Source organism: Delphinus delphis, chromosome 20, assembly GCF_949987515.2.
Source record: "Delphinus delphis chromosome 20, mDelDel1.2, whole genome shotgun sequence".
NCBI lineage: Eukaryota > Metazoa > Chordata > Mammalia > Artiodactyla > Delphinidae > Delphinus > Delphinus delphis.
The window spans coordinates 17,427,387-17,436,787 of NC_082702.1; the positions used below are offsets into that span (position 1 = coordinate 17,427,387).

A 9,401-nucleotide genomic window follows, 5' to 3' on the forward strand; every position below is an offset into this window, starting at 1 on the left:
CACTTCTTAGGGATTTCTGACTTTTGCATGTTGAGGGCTGGGGTCATCTATTTATGATTTTTTCCAAACTATTTATGTGAAGTGTGTATTCTTTGTTGTGTGTAGTCACTGAAATTTCTGTTCCATAGTCTCTGTGATTGTTCAGTGACCTGACAAATATTCTCTTAAATATCTGGGGGTGGGGGGAGTACTCTTTCTTTAAATTCCCTCATGGTGGGAAAGCTGCTTTAGTTCATGGGACTTCAAAAAATCATTGGCCTCTGTGCCAGCCCCTCAGTGATCAAAAGCAGTATTCAGCAATCAAAACATACAACCCTTATTTTTGTAGGACAAGGTCCTCATTGTCCATCCTGACAGCAGCAAGCCATACTAGGAATGTGGGCTGCCATCCCCATGACTGCCTGCCGAGGGGCTGGTGGCTGGAGAATGCTAACCACTATATAAAATGTGAGAATTTACCAAAATTTACCAGCCTCTTCATCAAGCTCTCCTCTGGAAACTACAAGTGTTCAACTGGATTTCAGAGTTCCAAAATGATTGCTTCAGACAAGTCCAGCTAACTCAATAGCTGTTTGGATGGAGGGACAGATTCCTTTAGCTTCCTACCCTACCATCTTCAGTGACACTACCCAACCTCCTTTTTTTTTTTTTTTTTTTTTTTGCGGTACGCGAGCCTCTCACTGTTGTGGCCTCTCCCATTGCGGAGCACAGGTTCCGGATGCACAGGCTCAGCGGCCATGGCTCACGGGCCCAGCCGCTCCGCAGCATGTGGGATCTTCCCGGACCGGGGCATGAACCCATATCCCCTGCATCGGCAGGCGGACTCTCAACCACTGCGTCACCAGGGAAGCCCCCTCCCTGTTTTTAATCATGCTAAAACCCCACTCCCAGCCCCAGCTTCCAGAGCCCATCCCCTCCAATACTGAGCCTGGGAATTCTGTGGTTAATGGGCTCGTGCTCACCAACATCCCCCTCCAACACGCCTCTGATATTACTTTCTCTGCTCTGCTCAATCAGAATGCACTCCTCCCTCTATTTTCTGCCTTCCAAAATTTATTGAAATCCCTCACTGCTACTATTCCCTCATCTGTCTTTGTCCTTTTTGGTTTATACCTTTAAAATTGCTTTACTTTCATGGTGGCAGGGTTGGGATGGGCAGGAGAAGATGCCTGAGGTCAAGCCACTTGTTTTTAATAGGCACTCACTCCAGGTTTCGCCACTGCTAAACACCTTGTTCCATTGCAAGGCAGCACTGTTACCATTTGACTGTCATTGTGTCCTTCTATGTATTGACTATCATGGTCAGGAGAAATGGTGGAATAGGAAGTTTGCAAGGGTTTGCTCAACAGTGTAGCCAAGTAATGGCAAGATAGCCAACTCTGAGTTTCATTTAGGGGAAGATGAGTCAAAGTGGGATGTCTGGGGACTTGTGGGCATATTCCTGGAGGGGACACTGAATTCTAATCATGCCAGTACGCAGTCCTGCTGAATTCCAGAGCAGCCTGCTACTGTGGCTTTGTTCTTAGTCTAACCTGCCTTGAATTGAATGAATGAATAACAGCCACCTCTGATGCTGGGAGGATGCCTGAGCCTTTAGGATTCAAGAGAAGTAGTGGGCCTCTCCTCTGAGCAGGTCTCAGGCCCCCACACACTTTCCTGAATCTAACTGCAAACAGGTAGCAGTACCCTCACAGGACAAGGGAAGGGACCTCCTTTTTCTGTTGTTTGTGTTTAATATTGAGTTTCAGCCCTGCTCATGATCGCAGCTGCTGTCAAAGGACCTACAGGAAAATCCGTTTTTATTGAAGCTGAAAAGGTCGATTTTCTTGGATGTCTCCATGGTGAAAATAATAAATGCAGCACATTCATACCCTGTGTGATATTTAGGCTCTCCAGCTGGAATGACCCTTGGGAAAAAACACCTGAGATTTTAATTATGTTTCTCATCCTTCCAGGCAACATTTGCTGCAGAGGAGACCAGCTGGTTTCTCCTTGGGTCATAGGATAGGTATGTGGTCAGGGACTGGGCAACCCGGCTAGGTGTCATCCAGTTTAACCTGGGCAATTTCCCAGTGGGCCTTCCTGGATCAGGAGAGCAAGGTACACATTTGGTCTAAAATGTGGCCCAGTAGTTACGTGGCTTCTGCCATTCAGGGCTTATCTCATCGATTGACCTGAATTTGCAGGAGGACAGGTCTCTCTCCTCTGTCTGTCCAAATCCCATTTGAAGATAGGAACCCCCTTCTGGGAAAGCCTGAATGGCTGAGACTCAGCTTATGGGGATGGCCAGCCTCTGGTCCCTGAGGACGCTTCTACTCCCTGGGGCATCTGAGCAGCCCGAGGGCAGGGCCACTGGACGTGCAAGTTTATCTCACCTGGGATTAACTGATGATGGACCTAGAGCAGGAAAAGGGAGGGGTCATCAAGAAAGCAGAGAAAGAGACTGAAAGTTCAGGGTAAGGTTCCACTCAAGGAGGGCAGGGTGGTAGGGGTGGAGGGAAAAACTCTATGGCCAGCCTGGTATTGACCTCTTTGTGGGTACTTATTCTTCATTAATCCAGGAGATTAGATCATTTCACCAGCTCTCTTTTGATGTTCATTCGTTTTGCCTGGTACAGAATAAATGTTTTCAACCTACAGATCTACACTGTCTTCAGTTCAGCAAGGTTCTCCTCGATTTTATTTTTGAATGCTTTTTCTTTTCTGCTAGCTGTGTTCTGTACTTCATCACACCTCTTACCCTTATTTGATTTCCAATATCTTGTCTCCAAAGATGTTGCCTTCTCTCTGATTACTTCCAACTTCCCTTGTCCTTTTTTGCTGCATCCTGAAAAAGCGTCTCAAACTCAGTCTCCGTGTCACTGCATCAGTTGTCCACAGGCCCTCTCCAGACTTTTACTGTCGCTGATGTCTTTTAAAAAGTCTGCTATGGTGTCATTTGTGTCCTCAGATGGTTTGCTCAACTTCCAGCTTCATTTTGATTACAGTTTGTTCTCATTCTCTCTCCATCTCTTGGTTTTTAGAGTCAATATTTTCATTTTGAAAAAGAAGTCTTCATCTGTTTCTCGGAGAAAATATTTTCAAAATTCACATTTTTTCGCCTTCCTTGATATTATTACAATATGGTTTTCTGCTCCGTCCACCTTTTCTTCAGGTGCTATACGGCTGAGTTCACTCTCATGCCCAGGTTTCTTCCTGCCAAGTTGGGCGTGCTCCATCTATCGTGTGAGTGTGGTGTATCTCTCTTGTTCAGGGCAGGGTCGCTGAGGGCCGACTGAGCCCATGGCAGTGGTGAAGGGGCAGTTGGAGAAGAGCCCTGACCACGGAATTCTGCCTGGTGGGAAGACTCAGCCCTTCCAGGCTCAGCACAGCCTCCTTGTGGCAAGTGGTCCTCGGGGACAAAGAATACTCATGCCTCTAGTGGTCCCCTCCGAGTTAGGGGGTTCAGGAAGGAGTTCTTCCACACCAGTAAATGGCCAGGTCAGAGAGAGCTTCAAGCACCCCAGGGCTGCGTCTCTGTGCAACCAAGACCGTGCTCATGGCTCTGCGGCTGGGGTCTCTGAAGGCCCTTGGGACACGGTTGGCACTGCCCCCCACGTCCCCCACGAGTGTGCTCACTGTGTGCCTCATCTGGAGAGGAAAGGACGTGTGTGATGCTCCACCAGCATCTCCTTTACTTACTTTCCTGACACCACACATTTTTTTCACTTCTTTCCATACTCAGGAAGGAGGGCTGTGGGTCTTCTTCAAGCCAACACCTCACCCTGGTCTCAGCTGCCCACCCTGGTCTCAGCTGCCCACCTGCCCACCTGGTCTCACCTTGCAGAGACTCCTTCAAGTCTGTAAAACGCAGCTGCTGCTCTCCTTAAGTTTCAGCAGGGCTTGCCTGATTTTTGTTATCTTTTTTGCATGTTTTCATTTCAGGGAGGGAGATATGAGGCCTTTTCCTTACCCTCCCTTCACACATCTCACGCCTAAGTTGTGTGCTGTGTCCTTCACAGCCCTTTGGATACTTTTGAATCACACATGTCAATGGCTAAAGAGATTGATGAGTCATTATTCCAGTGAAACTTTAATAAGGGACAAAAAAAATTTTTGTTTTGTCTGTGGGAAATGCGGAGATAAAGAAAGCACAGCTTCTTTATCTGAAGACAGGAAAATAACAACACCTATGTCAGGTTCTGTGGCTTGAATTAATTAAGACAATCAATATCTGTGAAGCCCTTAGAACAGTGCCTGGCAAGTGGAAGTGATCAATAAGTGGTGCTTAGGCCTTATTTATTATAATAAAAATCGTCACTCTGACTCCTGTTCCAACACGACCTTGTTTGGTTAAATCACTGCTTATCATGAAAGCACATTCTGTGTTTACCGTGATGTATGCTGTGAGTCTTCAAGATACAGGTGGCCTAAGGTTGGGATGATCGCCTTACCTCAAATTCAAATTTTTACTAAAGAACATCAGTGGATAAGTCTACCTCTTCCGAGGGGAAATAAAAGACCACTGAGATATTTAGGCTTATCCCATAAAACTAATCTTGTCCCTGAGTCATCTAGGAATAATAAGTTATATATACACCCACACATATATACGCATATATGGATACAAGCATAGATACACACATATACGTGTGTATATTTTATGTATGTAAATAGATATGAAAAATATGTATATGTAATTTATATATGTGTATATACACACAAATATATGTGTACGTGCACATATATATGTTATATATACATGTATATTATATATGCACATATGCATATACACACACAGTAATGACTTTATTATTTTTTTTTTAAATTATTTATTTATTTATTTACTTAGGCTGTGTTGGGTCTTAGCTGCAGCATGCAGGATCTTCGTTGCAGCATATGGGATCTTTAGTTGCAACAGGCAGGCTTCTTAGTTGTGGCATGCAAACTCTTAGTTGCAGCATGCGGGATCTAGTTCCCCAGCCAGGGATTGAACCCGGGCCCCCTGCATTGGAAGCACAGAGTCTTAACCACTGGACCACCAGGGAAGTCCCAATAATGACTTTAGAGGGACTAATTTATACCTAATCTTTTAACCCTTTACAACCATATTGAATGTAATTTGGGACCCAGAGTCAGGCCCTTCTTCCTTCAGAGCCTCTGAATCCTGGAATGCAGCCCAGAGCTCCACCGTTTTCCTAAAATTCAAAATAAAGAACTTTTTTTTCTTCCCCTCGGAGCAAAATTAGCAAATAGAGACAACTCTGCAAAGAGGGATGGGGCTGAGATCAAAGAAAAACCTTGTGCATTTTGCAATATCACAGCTGCTCAGTGTCTGCACCAGGTTGTTTCCCCATCTCTGGACCCTGAGCTGGAAGGTCTCAGCACCTTGAGGTCCTGGTCGGGCCCTGCTGTCTGTCTGCAGTGGCAGGAGAGGAGGGCTGCATGGAGGAAGTGGTGCTGTGGGCTCAGCTGACCTCGGTGCAGGCCACAGGCAGCTGCACAACCTTTCTGAGCTTTGGTTTCCTGACCTGTGAAATGGGCTCACAGCACCACTCCTGGATAAAGAGGGCATCTATGGGGAGAAGCGCTCTGCAGATGGACCACACTCATGTCTCCACCTACTCCCCTCCCAACATTCCCTGGCCCACTCAGGCTGCTGTGCCACCGCCCGGCTCTTTTCACCAAAGTTGGAAGGTTCCACTTAATCACCAGACCCCTCAGCTACCCCCCCCATTCCCAGCCCCTCCACCTCCTTCAGCTTGGATGAGGGAAGTGAAACAGAGCTCAAGGAAGATTCCTTAAACCTGGTGATGACCCTGTACCTGCAGGCCCTGCCATCAGCTAACCCCCAACAAGCCGTTAAGAAGAGAACAGACCTTCAGGGCAGGCAGTGAATTCCCATCCCCCTGTGGCGCGGGACAGAGTGCTTGGGCGGTGTCCTGCACCTGCTGGGCAATCTCTCCAGCCCTTAGCACAGTCTGTTCCCTGGACAGCACTGAGGCTGGCAGATGAGAGGGCCAGCAAGGAGGTGGGGGGCAGGTGCAGATATGTGCCCTCCCCCCTCCCCCATCCCCACCCTCTTTGGATGCAACTTTGGGTAACCCTGTGGTCAACAAAGATAGGTGTTCCTGGAACAGGAAACACAGGTCGTGAGCACGCCCAAATACAGGCACCAATATGCTTATCTGTGTGTACACACACCCCTCACAGATGTGCACGTGCGCACACTTACATGTAGGTACACACCTGCACCACACACATCCATGTGCACGTACACAGACACACAGGCATCTGTGGGTACCTTTCCTGTCTGCCCCGAGGCTGTCCCTGGCACCTGACTGTCCTTGGATGCCCTCTTGCCCCCTACGACCCCCCGAGCCTGGCCTGGGCAGTCCCAGGAGGCAGTGCTGTGATTTCATTTTCCATTTTCTTCTCACCAAGGAGGCCTCTGCAACATGAGCGGCCCAAGGGTGTGAGCGGTGCGCAGAGCTGTATGAGATTCATTTGAGAAGCTCCAGTGGTGGTGGTGTCAGACTGTGTCAGTTCCAGAGTGTCAGACTTTATTAAAAAAAACCTGTGTGATGAACACGCACACACACACACACACACACACTTACACACACAAATCCTCAATGGCATACGTGAGCACACTCGCAAGCATGCACACTCACACATGAGAGATAAAGTGCTCACACAGATGAGAGCACTCCACACACATTTCCACACACACACATGCACACACACACACACACATGCACAGCACACACACATGCACACACACACATGCACAGCACACACACATGCACAGCACAAACACACACATGCACACACGCACGCACACGCACACACACACATGCACAGCACACACACATGCACACACACACATGCACACACACATGCACACACACACATGCGCACATACACACACATGCACAGCACACACACAAACGTGTACAGGCATGTACACACACACGTAGAGAGGCAGGCACACAGGTGAGCACGTGCGTAGAAACCGGGCGGCACGCACACATACGCCGAAGCTGGTTTGCGATTCCTGCCCTGTCTTCCTGGGCCTGCTCCTTCCAGGCTGGGGCCCTTGTCTGAATGCACAGGAGACACACTGACTCGGCTGACCTCCAAAAGAAGGGAAGCGGAAAACGCTGATTCTGCCTTCTAACTATTTTTCACACGCGCTGGTCCTCTCTCCAGGCTCCTCCCCCCACCCTGTAGATGGCCTCCAGGTCACTCTGAACCCCAGCTCTGAGCTGCACAGGTGCTCAGAGCCCAGGCACTTCGGCTTGCTGCCTGTGTCACCCCAAATTGCTCCCCTCCCGGACACCACCCCACCCCACCCCACCCTCCACCCCCACGCTCCAGGCCCTCCAAGCCCCCCTCCCTGTCCCCCAGACCTCTAGGCGGTGGGTGTCTGCTCCAGGCTGGCTTGGATGGCCCCTTCTCTGACGCCCCCGCCCCCAGCAGGCAGAGCTGGGCCCTGTCCTCTGCTGTCCCTGAGCTGGGCATCCATACCTCCACGACTGTCCTGTTCACAGTGTCATGTACTGCTGCTCTGTTGTCTCTGCCATCCCAATAAACCCCTTCTGGAAGCGCAGGCTCCATCCTCCTTGTCTGAACGTGCCAGGAGCCTGACTGTGGTAAGCCCTCAATAAATATGTGTTGGCGGAATGAATCAACAGATGAACGCACCCATGCTGCTAAGTTGAAGTCAGTTCTGTTCTGTTTGGAGACAGGGGCCTCGGCCGGCTGGAGAACCCACCCTCTCTGCTCTACTGTTTTGAGTTCAGCAGTGTCCCCAGAGGGAAGGATCTGCAGGGAAAACTTAGCGAGGAAAATGCCATCTCCCAGCCTCATAAATCCTCGGGAAATTCCATCCTCTAAGTGAAAAATGTGGAATCAGACGTTCTGTATTCAAATATATATGAATTCGGATCACTGACTCAAAACTTTGTGTTATCACCCAGCTGCGGCTCAGATGAGATCTCAAGTCACGTAGAGCACGGACACATCACTCTGAAGGGAAACGTTCAACACCAGCAGAGGAGAGAGATTCCCGTGGTGATGGCTCCAACAGGAAGAGGTCACGTCTCCGTTCCCATTTCCATAGGCTGAACCTGTGCCCAGTGGGCACCGCAGGTGACTGACCTCTGCCAGTGCCCAGTATCTGGAACGTCTTCTTATCCCACATGCCCTGGGGAGGGCAAGCTCCCCTTCCACCACCCTCTCCCCTAAGTAAGGTCAACTCACCCCCATCTTAGCTGAGGCTTTTGCCTTTTCAAGACGCTTTGGATATTTTGGTTCTTGAGTTTCCACATTTATCATTAAAACGATTATCAGCTCAAAATATCCTGTTCCCTAAAACAATGCAATCAGAAGGCAACAGTGTATTTGAAGTTATAAATAACTTCCTTTCTCCCTGCTACTTGTTTGCGACGCTATATAAATCTTTAGGTGTACGAGTTTCATCATTACTAATGTTCTTTAAAATGTAATAAAACTTTTCTCATTAAAAAAGCCAGCCAATCAAAGCAAGCACCTCACAGAGCCACAGACTGGGTGCCGCGGTATTTGCATTGCAGAACATCTGTAATTCTATTCATGGGTTGGCAGAGCTGCAGCCCATCAGTAATTAAACACGGAACAGCTGTCACTCTGCGGCATCCAAGGCAGACAGGATGGGATAATGAGCCCCCGTCCCTGGGCTCTGCGCAGGGGGCTGACGTAGGAGGAGGGGGGCTGCGCAGGGAGGGGCCGGTGCGGGCAGGGGCTGACCTGGGTGGGATCGCTGAGCTGGGCTCAGGGCTGTCCTGGGCTCACGCACTCCAGGCTGTCCTCCTTGACTCTGAGGGGAGAGGGGCTTAGAGAGACAGCGAAGGGTTTGCTCCATTTGTGCAGACCTCAGGGCTCCTGATGGAGATGGGCTGGGCTGGGAGGCACTTCCAGCTTCCGCCCTGTATCTTCTGTGCTGTTTGCAAAAGGGTAACAAGCCGGCAGGTGGTGACTTTTGTAATTGACAGAGCTGACTTTTAAAAAGGGTCCGTTGCTGAGTGGTGAGAGCAGAGGAAGGGGTCCTGTTGGACTCCCAAAGACTCGGAGGGATGGGTCCTAAGTGTCTAGGTATCCAAGCCAGAAAGGGCATCTGCAAGCTTCTGGCCCAATGCCCCCATTCTGTAGGTGAGGACAGCTGAGGGATGGAAAGGCACCGTGGTTTGGGGCAGTCACTGGTGAGAGCCCAGTACAGGACTGGGAGCCTGCAGGTCTGAGTTCTAGACACCCACAGTCCACAGTGTAACCCAGAGCAGCTCTGTCTGCCTCTGGGTCTCAGTTTCCTGCTCTAAACAGGGAGTGGGATGGGGTGGGGTGGGGTCTTTAGGCCTGTTGGCAAAGACATCCTGGGAGCAGAG

The 9,401-nt window shown here is 49.5% G+C and overlaps 1 non-coding gene across 1 annotated transcript; it reads right to left on the reverse strand.

Annotated features, from left to right (window-relative positions):
- Window positions 1-4,954: 4,954 nt before the first annotated feature.
- Window positions 4,955-5,027, reverse strand: TRNAG-UCC (transfer RNA glycine (anticodon UCC)). Its single transcript has one exon. It is a non-coding gene; the product is annotated as a tRNA-Gly (tRNA).
- Between the last annotated feature and the right edge of the window lie 4,374 nt (window positions 5,028-9,401).